Below are 14,032 nucleotides of genomic sequence, written 5' to 3' on the forward strand. Positions count from 1 at the left end.
CCACTAATGAATTATAACACACACACACACACACACACACACACACACATTTTGAGGAAAACATTCAAAATTGAGGGTTGTTTCCAGATTTTATATAGGTATGACTAATCAAAATTGTATACATTTAATATATGTAAGTTGATAATTTGTTTGATATACACATATGCTGTGAAATGATCACCACAAAGAAAAACAGAAACGAAAATGGTGACCTTTGTGAGATAATGGATTTCTTTTGTTTCTTTTCTCTTTCTTCTTCCTTCCTTCCTTTCTTCTTTTCTTTCTTTCTGTTTTCCTCTTTCTCCCCTTCTTTACTCTCTTTCTTCTCACAAAACTTACCATTTCCTTCCTTCTCTTCCTCCCTTCCTTTTGCGTGTGTGTGTGTGTGTGTGGTAAGAAAGCATAAGATTCATCCTTCTGGCTAATTTCAAGTATACAATGAGTTTTGTTAACTATAACACATTGCTATACTTTAAATCTCTAGAATTTAATCATCCTTCATAACCGAGACTTTGTATCCTTTGACCAATAAATATCTCCTCCTTCCTCCTCCCCAGGGTCTGGCAACCAACAATGAACTCTGCTTCTATGACTTTGTCTATTTTCAACCCTACAAGTAAATGAGATTACTTTTGTGCATCTGGATTTTTCAATCTAACATAATGTACTCCAGGTTTATGTCACTGTTTTTGGTTTGACTATAATGACAATCTCTGATTCCATTGACTTTTTTAAACACTTACATGTTCACCAAAGGATTTAGCATAGTCAGTGAAGCAGAAGTAGATGTTTTTCTGGAACTGTCTTGCTTTTTTGATGATCCAACAGATGTTGGCAATTTGATCTCTGATGCCTCTGCCTTTTTAAATCCAGCTTGAACATCTGGAAGTTCACGGTTCACATATTTTTGAAGCCTGGCTTGGAGAATTTTGAACATTACTTTGCCAGCATGTGAAATACGTGCAATTGTTCAGTAGTTTGAACATTCTTTGGCATTGCCTTTCTTTGGGATTGGAATGAAAACTGACCCTTTTCAGTCCTGTGTCCACTGCTGAGTTTTCCAAATTTGCTGGTATATTGAGTGCAGCACTTTCATAGCATCGTCTTTTAGGATTTGAATAGCTCAACTGAAATTCCATCACCTCCACTAACTTTGCTCACAGTGATGCTTCCTAAGGCCCATTTGACTTCTCATTCCAGGATGTCTGCTTCTAGGTGAGTGATCACACCATTGTGGTTATCTGGGACATGATAATCTTTTTTGTATCGTTCTGCTTCTGTTAGGTCCATACCATTTCTGTCCTTTAACGAGCTCATCTTTGCATGAAATATTCCCTTGGTATCTCCAATTTTCTGGAAGAGATCTCTAGTCTTTTCTATTCTATTTTTTCCGTTATTTCTTTGTATTGATCACTGAGGAAGGCTTTCTTATCTCTCCTTGCTATACTTTGGAATTCTGCATTCAGTTGGGTATACTTTTCTTTTTCTCCTTTCCTCTAGCTTCTTTTCTTTTCTCAGCTATTTGTAAGGCCTTCTCAGACAACCATTTTGTGTTTTTGCATTTCTTTATCTTGGAGGTGGTTTTGATCACTGTCTCCTGTACAATGTCACAAAACTCTATCCATAGTTCTTCAGGCACTCTATCAGGTCTAATCTCCTGAATCCATTGTATCATCAAAAAAGCAAAAGAGTTACAGATAAACGTCTACTTCTGCTTTGTTGACTATGCCAAAACCTTTGACTGTGTGGATCACAATAAACTGTGGAAAATTCTTAAATAGATGGGAATATCAGAGCACCTGGCCTGGCTCCTGAGAAATCTGTATGCCAGTCAAGAAGCAATAGCTAAAACCAGACATGGAACAACAGACTGGTTCCAAATTGGGCAAGGAGTACGTCAAGGCTGTATACTACCACCTTGCTTATTTAATTTCTATACAGAATACATCATGTGAAATGCTGGGCTGGATGAAACACAAGCTGGAATCAAGATTGCCGAGAGAAATATCAATAACTTAAGATATGCAGATGATACCACACTTATGGCAGAAAGTGAAGAACTAAAGATCGTCTTGATGAATGTGAAACAGGAGAGTGAAAAAGTTGGCTAAAAACTCAACATTTAAAAAACTGAGATAATGGCAATCAGTCCCATCACTTCATGGTAAATAGATGGAGAAGCAATGGAAGCACTGACAGATTTTATTTTCTTGGACTTCAAAATCACTGCAGATGGTGACTGCAGCCGTGAAATTAAAAGATACTTGCTCTTGGAAGAAAAGCTATGAGAAACATAGACAGCATATTAAAAAGTAGAGACATTACTTTGCCAACAGAGGTGCATCTAGTCAAAGCTATGTTTTTTCCAGAAGTCATGTACGGATGTGAGAGTTGGACTATAAAGAAAGCTGAGCATTGAAGAACTGATGTTTTTGAAATGTGGTGTTGAAGAAGACTTTTGAGAGTCCCTTGGACTGCAAAGAGATCCAACCAGTCCATCCTAAAGGAAATCAGTCCTGAATACACATTGGAAGGACTGATGCTGAAGCTGAAACTCCAATACTTTGGCCACCTGATGCAAAGAGCTGACTCATTGGAAAAGACCTTGATGCTGGGAAAGATTGAAGGCAGGAGGAGAAGGGGACAACAGAGGATTTGATGATTTGATGGCATCACCAACTGGATGGACACGAGCTTGAGCAAGCTCCATTAGTTGGTGATGGACAGGGAAGCCTGGAGTGGCTGCATTCCATGGGGCTATAAAAAGTCGGACACAAATGAGGGACTGAACTGAACATGTTCATCATCATTTTCCAGATTATTTCCCCTAAAAGAGTGCCTAAAGCTGGTGATTTGGGTATTTTCAGAACAAGCGTCATTGGAAGCTAATTTCCTCCTTATCCTGACCTTCTATACAAGTTTAAATAATGTGTTCAAGGCCAAATTACTGCAGAGAATAGAGACAACATTTTGTTTTTCATTGACAGCATTAATTCAAAAAGTTAATTTAAAAAATTTTTTCTCACCTGTATAAGTTAGTTATTCCCAGCATTATCTCTCCAGATTGTAACTTTACTTGTCTTACCATGCTTACTACTTTATAAGTAGAATTTTAGATAAAATTACAGTAACTTTTGTGATTTGATTTAGATCTGTGAAAAAAATTTTTATTACTCTTTAGATTTTATCTGTTCACCAGTGCTTCTGTAGATAACTTCATCTAATTTACCTTCAGTTCATAGACCAAATTTGCAGTCTTCCAAATTGCTTTGTCTTGCCAAACTTGTGGCAAGGTTTTATTCTATCACACTGTGATAAACTAGTAACAAGACCTGGCAGGATCTTCAGTAGTGGGACAGGTATAAGGAATAATTCAGTGTTTGAATTTTTTAGCAGGGAAATGTTGGCATGTTATGTCTCTTTCACAATGCTGAAAAGGAAAGCCAAGAACTAATAAAGGATTCCATACCTGTGGCCATGGGCTGTCGAGCCACAAAATAACCCAACAAGAAATAAAAGTCCAAACCAAGAAGCGGGGTGTGTGCCTCGGAAACAAGTATTAAATGCAGCATCTACACTTTTAGAGGAACCAAATGTGCTAACCTCTTGGAGAAGGGAAAACACATCAACTACCTCAATGGATTCTGTTTCCTTTCTAAATGCAATAGGCATATTAAAATGTTTAGCTCTCATCCCACTTAATTTTTCTTATAATACATCTTTAGAAAATAACCTCTTGCTACAACACAACTATAGTGGTACAGGTTCTATTTCATTAAATTTTAACAGGACTGAATGATGGTAACATTCTTCTTCAGCACGTTTCCAGTTTCTGTTGAAGGGAATTAACAAGCTGTTGTTTATATCCTTGGTGGGAAAAAAAAAAACAAAACATCAATTCAGAAAAGACTTCTTTTCAAGCATGTGTATCAGCATGTAAAAAGTATAATTACACCTAATAGCCATATCCCAATATAACTTTTTGTTGTTGTAAAATAGTTCTCTCTGAGGATAATAATGCCAGCTAAAGACAGCTGCTAAGCTTTATTTATTTTTTAAAGCTAACCAACTTCTAGCTTACATCACTGTAACTGAATTTATTGTCTCTGACATATATAGGTAAGTACAAGTGCATTAAAATGATCTTCTCGGGAAGGCTGCCCTGCTGGTATCTCTCGGAATTCTGTGAGCTTCTATATGACACTAACATAGATTCCACTGATCTGTATATGTGTGTCTCATCAACCTCTTAACTCTCTATGCTGATTTCACAAATGAATTTATATTTTATATAATATTCTATTAAATATCTATAATTTTATGTTAATGTCAGTCTTCCCTAATATACTGTAGACTCCATAGATGAAAGTACCATTTTTTTTCTTTTTTTATTCACAGCCTTATTCCCTGAATTTTCTGTGGGCCTGGATTCCCAGCTGGAGCTAGTGGTAAAGAACCCACCTGCCAATGCAGGAGATATAAGAGACGGGGTTCGATCCCTTGGTCAGGAAGATCCCCTGGAGGAGGTCATGGTGACCCACTCCAGTATTCTTGCCTGGAGAATCCCATGGACAGAGCAGCCTGGTTGGCTAAAGCCCACAAGGTCACACAGAGTCAGACATGACTGAAGTGATTCAGCTCTCTCTCTGATACACAGCAGGATTTAAGAGAATAATGTTCTCTGAATATTACACTAATGCATACGAGAAATTCTTTCCCTTGAGTAAATATGAAAACATCAAAAAGTTTTGTTCAGAATGACTACACTTAACTTACTGAAGCAAAAACCATATTAATCTAACTGCACGGAGTTATATGCAATATACAACAAAGAATAGAAGGTTTGATTCTTCTATCAGTGGCCAGATCTTTCTCACTAAAACCTGGTGAACTGATGTCTTCTCTGTTGGATCTTTCTGGACCTCCTTCTATATGTCCTACCTAGTTCTGTCCCACACTTGTAGAGTCTCCATTTGTTACAGGGTCTTTGTTACTAGTCCTTATTACTAGTCACAGGCTTCCCTGTTGGTTCAGTGGTAAAGAATCTGACTGCCAGTGCTGGAGACTTGGATTCGATCCCTGGGTCTGGAAGATTTCCTGAAGAAGGAGATGCCAACCCGCTCCAGTATTCTTGCCTGGAAAATCCCATGGACAGAGGAGCCTTGTGGGCTACAGTCCATGGGATCACAAGCAAGTTCGGCACGACTAAGCTATTGAACAACAGCAACATTACAGAGAGTCACAGAAAATACTTGGACCATGCTGATATATCCAATGCATTATACTGGCTTCAAATATGTGAACTTTATCTTCGGTGTTGGATAATTTTCAACTCCTGTAAAATATTCTTAAGCTCTTTCCTGGGATATAGATAAGTCACTTGGAAACATTTTGATCCTTCAGCTCTTGCTTTTAAAATCTGTTAGTAAGAACAAGAGATGTTCTCAATCTTTTGCAAATTGTTCCTTATTAGTGAGGTGACCTTTGGAATCAAGGTTTTTCTGCCTGTCTGGTGGGAACCAGCACTATTCCCAGTCTTGCATGAAAGGTTCGCGCTGTTTCTTGTAATCCTTTTTAGAAGATTCTTTTCCTAGCCTTGAGTCATTTTCTCTCATGCCTATGATCATCGATGTGCTGCTGAATAGACAAGGGATAACTTCTATATAGCTCTCTGCCCTCTAATAATGTCCTACAAAGTCTCTGCTCCATGATCTTCTTATCACTTGGAAACATCACTCAGCTCAGAGAGTCCTTTAGGCTACACTTGGTCTCCCCCTTTCAATGTCTTGAAAATTCTCTCGGTGCAGTAAACTGAGAAAATCTTGAAATCAGAACTCATCTAGTTTGTTCCTAGCTGCAAGGAATCACTCTCCTCTGTTACTTGACGCCCCGAATCTTCAAAATTGTTGTCATATATATTTTTTGTTGTAGTTTGTACTTTTAATATAGTTTTTAGACCAGTTTTATGGTCACAGTAAAATTGAACCGAAAGTACAAAGAGTTCTCATATACTCCCTACCCCACCCCAGACAGATTTCCCCCAATATCAATATTCTACACTATAATTTGTAACTTGTTACAACCTATAACCTTTCATGGATACATCATTATTACTCGAAGCCTGTAGTTTGCATTAGTGTTCACTCTTGGTTGTTGTATACTCCATGGGTTTTTGCAAATGTGTAATTACAAGTATCCACAATTAGAGTAGAATACAGAATACTTCTGTATTCTGAAAATTCTGTGTTCACTTCCTATTCACTTCTTCCACACCCATAACTATGCAACCACTGATCTTCTTATTGTCTCTATATTTTTTCCTCTTCTAGAATATTTGAGAGTTTGAGAATGTCACATATATAGAATCACACAGTATGCGGTCTTTTCAGATTGGTTTCTTTCATTTAGTCACATGTATTTTAAGGCTCATCCATGGGTTTTCATGTCTTGATAGCTCATTTCTTTCTTTGTTTTTGTAATTTATTTATTTATGGTTGTGCTGCTTCTTTGCTCTAGTTGCTGAGAGCAGGGGTTACTCTTTATTTCCTTGTATGTGCTTCTCATTGTGGTGGCTTCTCTTGTGGAGAACAGGCTCTAGGGTGTTCGGGCTTTGGTAGTTTTGGCTCCTGGGCTGTAGAATACTGGCTCAGTAGTTGTGGGGCACAGGCATAGTTGCTGCAAGGCATGTGGGGCCTTTCTGGACCAGGAATCGAACCCATATCTGCTGCATTGGCAGGTGGATTCTTTACCACTGATGCACCAGGGAAGCCCTCATTTCTTTTTAGTGCTGAATAATATGTCACTGTCCTAAATATATTGCAGGTTATTTGTCCATTCACTGACTGAAGGTCATATTGGTTGCTTCCAAATTTTGGCAATTATAAATAAAGATTCTAAATTTCCATGTGCAGGTTTTGCATGGACTTTGGGTAGATAACAAGTAGAGTGATGGATCATACTGTAAGAGTATGTTTAGTCTTATAAGAAATTGTCAAACTGTCTTCCACAATGGCTGTACCATTTTGCATCTTCATCAGCAGTGAATGAGAGTTCTTGTTGCTCTACATCCTTGTCAGCATTTGATGTTGGATTTTGGTAATTCTTATAGATAGGTATCGGTATCTTGTTGTCGTTTTAATTTGTAGTTGCCTGCTCACTTATAATCTGGACCTTTTTCATATGCTTATTTGCCACTGCTTGCCTTCAACTGTTGATCTAATACAATATAAAGTAGAACTGCTATTCAAGGGATCATAGTCTCATCAGAATCTTTGAGGTAAAAGCTTTAAATAAGTAACATGTGTTCTGTCTGTAGATATATTGTAGGGTTATTATCAGATTAAGTAAATATCTTACTCTTCTTTTGCTAAGAATTTTACAATAGTTATATTCTGTCAAATTACTTTTATTTCTTTATTTTGTATGATCTTTTTAAAATCTTGATTTATGTTGATAGATCTCATACGTTTTAAAATTCTAAAACAATAAACATTTTCTAAGAAATGGTTTGAAGTTTTTCTAATGTGGGTATAAATTCTATTTCATTGGTTTCTAATCTTTTGTTTATTACAATTATAATTTTCTTTGCTTTTTTTTGAAATGAGATCCTTATCATATAGAAGTTTAGGTAATTGATTTTCAGATCTTATTATTTTAAATACACTAAAATGCTTATATACTCCTCTCTATACACTCTCTTAGCTTTGAAGTGAAGTTGCTCAGTCATGTTCGACTCTTTGCGCTTCCATGGACTGTAGCCTACCAGGCTCCTCCATCCATGGGATTTTCCAGGCAAGAGTACTGGAGTGGGTTGCCATTTCCTTCTCCAGGGGATCTTCCCGACCCAGGGATTGAACCCGGGTCTCCCTCATTGTAGACAGATGCTTTACTCTCTGAGCCACCAGGGAAGTCTCTCTTAGCTTTACTGCTAAGGTTTTTACATGTGAACTTTTATCTTATTTCAGTTCAAAATAGTTTCAAATTTCCAAGTTGGTTTCTTCTTTTATCAATGAGTTAGAAGTATGTTGCATAACTTACAATAAGTTAGATGATTTTCTACTTACCAGTATGTTATGGATATCTTTTACAATATATTTTATTTTGTAGAACACTTAGAGGTTTACAGAAAAATCAGGTGGAATGTACAAAAAGTTTAATATAACCTTTTACCCACTCTAACATAGTTTTCATATGTAACACCTTGCATTAATGTACTATTAATGTACTGTATTTTTACAATTGATGAGCCAAATTTATATTTTATTATTAATAAAAGTCCATAATTTCCATGGGGATAAGTCTTTGTGCTGTAAAAATTTTCTCTTAGTCTATGGCTTATCCATTCATTTAACATTGTCTTTCACAAAACAAAAGTATTAAATCTTATTTAGTTAGGAGCCCAGGTTGTCAATATTTTTTAATGCTTTGTGCTTCTCATGTTATACCTAAAAATGCACCACAAAGCCCAAAGTCATCTAGATTTGCTCCTATGTATTCTTCTAATAGTGTTATATTTTTGTGTTTTACATTTAGGACTATCATTTGAGTTTATTTATTGTTAGAGATGTAAGATCTCTGTCTAGATTAATTTCTTTACATATGAATGCCCAGTTGTTCCAGCATCATTTGTTGCTGCATTGAATTGCCTTTGTTCCTTTCTTAAAGACCACTGACTATATTTGTGTTGCTCTATTTTTAGGCTCTTTATTCTATTCCATTCATCTACTTGTCTATTCTTTTACCGATACCACACTCCTTTGATTATTATAGCTTTAGAACAAGTCTTAAAACAGGTTAGTATACCTATTCCAACTTTGTTTTTCTTCTTCAATATTGTGTTGGATTTTCTGAATATTTTAGATTAGCCCCCAACCAAATAAATAAATTTATAAAAAATAAATAAATAAATAAATAAATAAAAAATTATTAAGAATTATTTCATACTCAGGAATATTTATCTATCAATCTATTATTTCATCCTCCATTTCTTCTTCCATTTATTCATACCTCACTAGCTATTTTGCCTTAAGAATTTCTGGAATTTTTACATGTAAGTTATTTATATAAGCACACAAAATAAAATATTGCTATTATTTTGAAGAAAATGTTATCTGTTCAATTAAGAGTAAGAAAAATAAGTTTCTCTTTTGCCTTTGCTTATTTCTGCTTTGATGCTCTTCCTTTCTTTATGTAGAGCTGAATTTCTGACCTAAATCATAATCCTTCTCTCTAAAGAACTTTAAAAAGACATTTCTTGATAAACAGATCTACTGGCAACAAATTTCTTCTTATTATTTTCTTTTCCTAAGAAAGTGCCTCTCTTTCACTTTTGAAGTATATTTCAAAAGTGGGGACAGAGTTTCTTTTTTTTTTTTTTCTCTCTCTCTCTCTGCACTATAAATATTTCACTTTATTGTTTTTCTTGCACTGTTTCTAAGCAGAGGTTGAACATAATTCCTTTTTTGTTACTCTATTAGGTAAAACATACCCCCAACCCCCTTACCCTGGATTCTTTTAGGATTTTTCACTTATTTTGATTTTTTTACTGTTTGAAAATGATATGCCTTGTGGTTGTGTTTGTAGATTTATCTTGTTTGGTCTTCTCTAAGCTTGCTGGATTCTGTGTATGGCATTGTAAGGAGATCCAACCCGTTAATCCTAAAGGAAATCAGTCCTAAATATTCATTGGAAGGACTGATGTTGAAGCTGAAACTCCAATACTTTAGCCATATGATGTGAAGAACTGACTTACTAGAAAAGACCCTTATGCTGGGAAAGATTGAAGGCTGGAGGAGAAAGGGATGACAAAGGATGAGATGGTTAGATGGCATCACCGACTTGATGGACATGAGTTTGAGCAAGCTCCAGGAGTTGGTGATGGACAGGAACGCCTGCCATGCTACAGTCCTTCGGGTTGCAAAGAGTCGGACACAACTAAGAAACTGAACTGAACAGAAAAATCTCTCTCAATAGAATTCCTTTCATTACTCTTTCTTACATTATTTGTTAATTGTCTATGTTCTTGACAAAGCAGTTTTTCATCTTTTTTCCCCCAAATTTATTTATGTTTTGAACTTCATCAGACATCCATTCTTCCCTTTTAGTGTGTATATGTCACTTTCCCACTAGAGATGAAATCTATTTCTTCCTTCCCTTAAATCTGGGCTGACCTCAGTGACCAATAGAGAGTACTGGAAGGGATATTTTGGTGTTGCAAAGTTAGCTTATAGATATTGTTTCAGCTTCCACCCAGACCTCTTGGAAGAGTCCCTCTGGGGAACCTAATTTTCATGTTTGAAAGTCAGATCACTCTGAGATTTCCATTCTGTAAGCAGCCACATCAATTAGTGAAACCCTGAAGTATGAAATGCTATCTTGAGCAAGAAGGAAGACCAGGTGTGCCAGATATGTGAGTGAAGTAGCCAACAAGAAGGAAATCATTCAGATCCAGTTGCCTCTACATGAACAAATTCTTAAAAGCCCAGAAAATCCCTCTTCAGATCCTGACCCATAAACTCAGGTGATTTATTTAATCACCTTGCATTAAATCTATTTAAATATAATTCCAAGCTTACCTCTCTTCAAAATTGCACTTACCTGAAAATAAATAAATAAACAAACACAAAGAAGTCTGTTACCTTGCATGTAAAGAGCTAGTTAAGGTCTTTGGGATATTCTCTGAATTCAGGAAGCACCCATACTGGAAAAAATTACAATTATAGATAATTATAGATAAAGTCTGGTTAGGAGAGGATGAGCAACTCAGAGTAATGCATTAACAAATATCAATTCAAAATAGTGAATCAAAAACTTGATAGACACAAACCAAGAGAAAATCTGGTGAGGCTGTCAAAACTCATGTAAATACTTTGAAATCAAATCATCTTCAAGAATTGCAGGAGTATGTGGAAGACATCAGTGAGAATAAAAGACTTGTAACTAAGGCCAGGGAGTCTTACACATCAGCTGCTTTTTGGGAAGTCAAATGGTGAGTATTCAGGGATGACTTGGTTGAAGTTTACATCTGGAGATAATGAAGAACACCTGGTTGAATCAGACAACAAAAGGAAGGTACTTCCTGACAACTGCATTTTAGTTTTGTGGACAAGTACCCATTTTGGAATTTTATAAACCACTCTCAGTGCAAAGAACATAGTGAATATCTATCCATATTTTACCAGACTGTCTCACTTATTTTTTAAAATAAATAGCTTTCAGAGTAAATTTACTTCTTTGTTATACAATATTTTCAAAAATATAAGGCTATATTTTAAACTGCTTGAGTATACTCACAATTTACTCAAATCCTTCCTCTGTGGTTTAAGAATATTTTGAGATTTCTGCTCATAGAAAAACACCTAGAGTTATCAATTGTTAGCATGGAATAAAACTAGCTTGTTTTATCACAGCTCCCTTCTTCTAATTGCCTACCAAAGACTGGTAACTTTTCTGCGAGTCAGCATTTAAGACAAGATTTCCCATAGGATAGTATGATAAGGGGTTCCTTGCCTTCCACACCAAAATCCATATTGACAACTTGCCATAAGCCTGAGGGCTAAAGCTAATTAGCAGAGCTTCATTTCCCAAAATAAATTAATTAAATCTAAATTTGGCTTAAAATGACTGAACTCTTATGGAACATTTTAAAAATATTATTACAAATGAGTGACTTTAATTATATACTCTTGTCAGGTTTTCTTGTACTTAGGAACTATCTAAGAAGCAAAATAATGTGTTGAAACACTTCTAATCTGATTCCCCTTTAAATGACATGCAATGTTCTTCATATTCTGATCCTTACCTCATTGTCCAGGTTAATCTCCCACATTTCCACACCAGACAAAAGTAAATTTTGACAGAATGTATTTGTGTATATTTGCATGCCTAATTATAACTATATAGCACTAGGAAATGCTCTTTTCTGACTAGTATTTGAAATTATTATTATTGTCACAGATCTTTACTCTGAATAGACATCTTCTGAAAGCGTTGCTTATCCTCCCAGTAGAGTTTGAAGTCTTTGCCCTTGTATTTAACCTCCTATTATAGCAACTATCTTACGTCTATGTCATTGTTTATGGACGTCTACCCATTAGGATCCAAGTTCCTAAAAATCAGGGATGCTGTTATGCTTAATAAGTATTTGTAGAATGAATGAGTGAATGCAAAGAGGACAAAAACTTTTTAGCGCATTGCAAATAAATGAGACCTGAGTACAGACACATAGCACTGTGCCTCAAGGCATATAATGTCACCCTGAGGGTGGATAGAGATAAAATCTAGCAGACAACATTATATTAAGTCCCAATTATAGTGTGAATGATACCTGCAGTGATATATATTTACTACAGATTTAGCTTCAATATTTTTCACCTAGATATTCTTCCAAAATATTTGCTTCATTTATATAAAAGTGATTTCAGGTTACAAAGGGATATTTTCAAATACAATATATACCTGTAGAAAGTGTGTTTCCCAAGACATGTAGTCTCTCCATGGTGTGGCCCAACTCTTCTCCCCAAGATAGCCACTGAGAATTTGGAATGATTTATATTTCTGCTATTCTAAATAAATAAAATGTAAAGCTTTACAAATGCTTTTGTTATAGATTTAGGAAATGGAACATTTGGGAGTTGATTTGGTCAAATGAGTGGAGCCCTCAAAAATGTATTTTGTGCCTTTATGAGAGTGCTCTCTGTTCTCCACCTTGTAAGGTTATAAGGAGGAAATAGCATCTTCAATCCAGGAAGAGAACCCACAACATAAACCTAATTATGTTGGCGTTGGTCTCAAACTCCCAGCCTTCAGTAGGATAAGAAATAACCTTATTAACTCCTCAGTTTATTATATATAATTTTAAATAACAGCCTGGACTGACATGAAGTAGTTCCATAATTTTTTTTTTTCATATATTTCACTCAAAATACTTAAGCCCTTCCAAACAAAAGAGCCAAGACTCCTTTCTTAAGGAAGTTACATTTTAACAGGGAAGAAAAAGTAATAATTATATACGTAAATCATACTATCATAAGCATGGTAATGAAAACTATGGAACATATGATATTGAAGACCAAGTTAAGTATTCACTAGGAGTGAAGCAGGCTGAAATATCAAATTTGGTGTTATTTTCTTGCGGCTTTGATTGACACTAATAAGGTTCAAAGATATGGCTAAAATTGTTAAATGCTTTTTAAAAATTAAAATAATCTCAATAATAACTTAGTTTTACATTTCTATAAATCTATAGAAAAGCAAACAATTGTTTTTATTGTCTTTTCCAAAAATCCTTATTTGAAATACATGCTAGTTGAATTGACCAAATCAATTAGTCCTTTTGAAATAATGCTGAAAACCTTATATTCCATGACTATCTTTGTGAGAGGATAAAAACTAGGGAAATTTTAGCTTATATATCACTTCAATAATTTCATAATAACTAGCAAAATTAAATTACTATTTAGTGAACATACATTCCATGTGAGGATTGTTATCTGCTTTATTCATTTTTGGGGAGGAGGGTGATTTCTTTTATTCCTCCCATTTTTCAGTATAATTGAACTGCAATATTCTATTTGTTTCAGATATACAGCATAATGATTTGATATTTTTATACATTATGAAATGATCTCCATATAAGTCTAGTTACCATCTGTCACCAAAGTTATTACAACACTATTAGCTATATTCCTTAAATGAGTCCCAATGACTTATTTATTTTATAGTTGCAAGTTTGTACCTCTTAACCCCATCCATCTCTCCCAACCTTCATTGCCCGCTCTTGCTTCTGGCCAACCATCAGTTTGTCCTCTGTATCTATGAGTCTGTTTCTGTTTTGCTTTGTTTGGTCCTTTGTTTTGGTTTTAAATTTCCACATATAAGTGAAATCACATGGAATCCACTTTATAGAGTTTATCTCATTTAATTTTTCAGAACCACAATGAGGTAATTATTTTATAAATCCTTAACAGTTGAAGAAATCAGGGTTCAGGGGGATGAAGGAAATATCCAGACTTGTGCTTATACCAAATAACAG

The sequence above is a fragment of the Giraffa tippelskirchi genome, chromosome 11 (assembly GCF_054371585.1).
Source record: "Giraffa tippelskirchi isolate mGirTip1 chromosome 11, T2T-mGirTip1v1.2.pri, whole genome shotgun sequence".
NCBI classification, from domain to species: domain Eukaryota; kingdom Metazoa; phylum Chordata; class Mammalia; order Artiodactyla; family Giraffidae; genus Giraffa; species Giraffa tippelskirchi.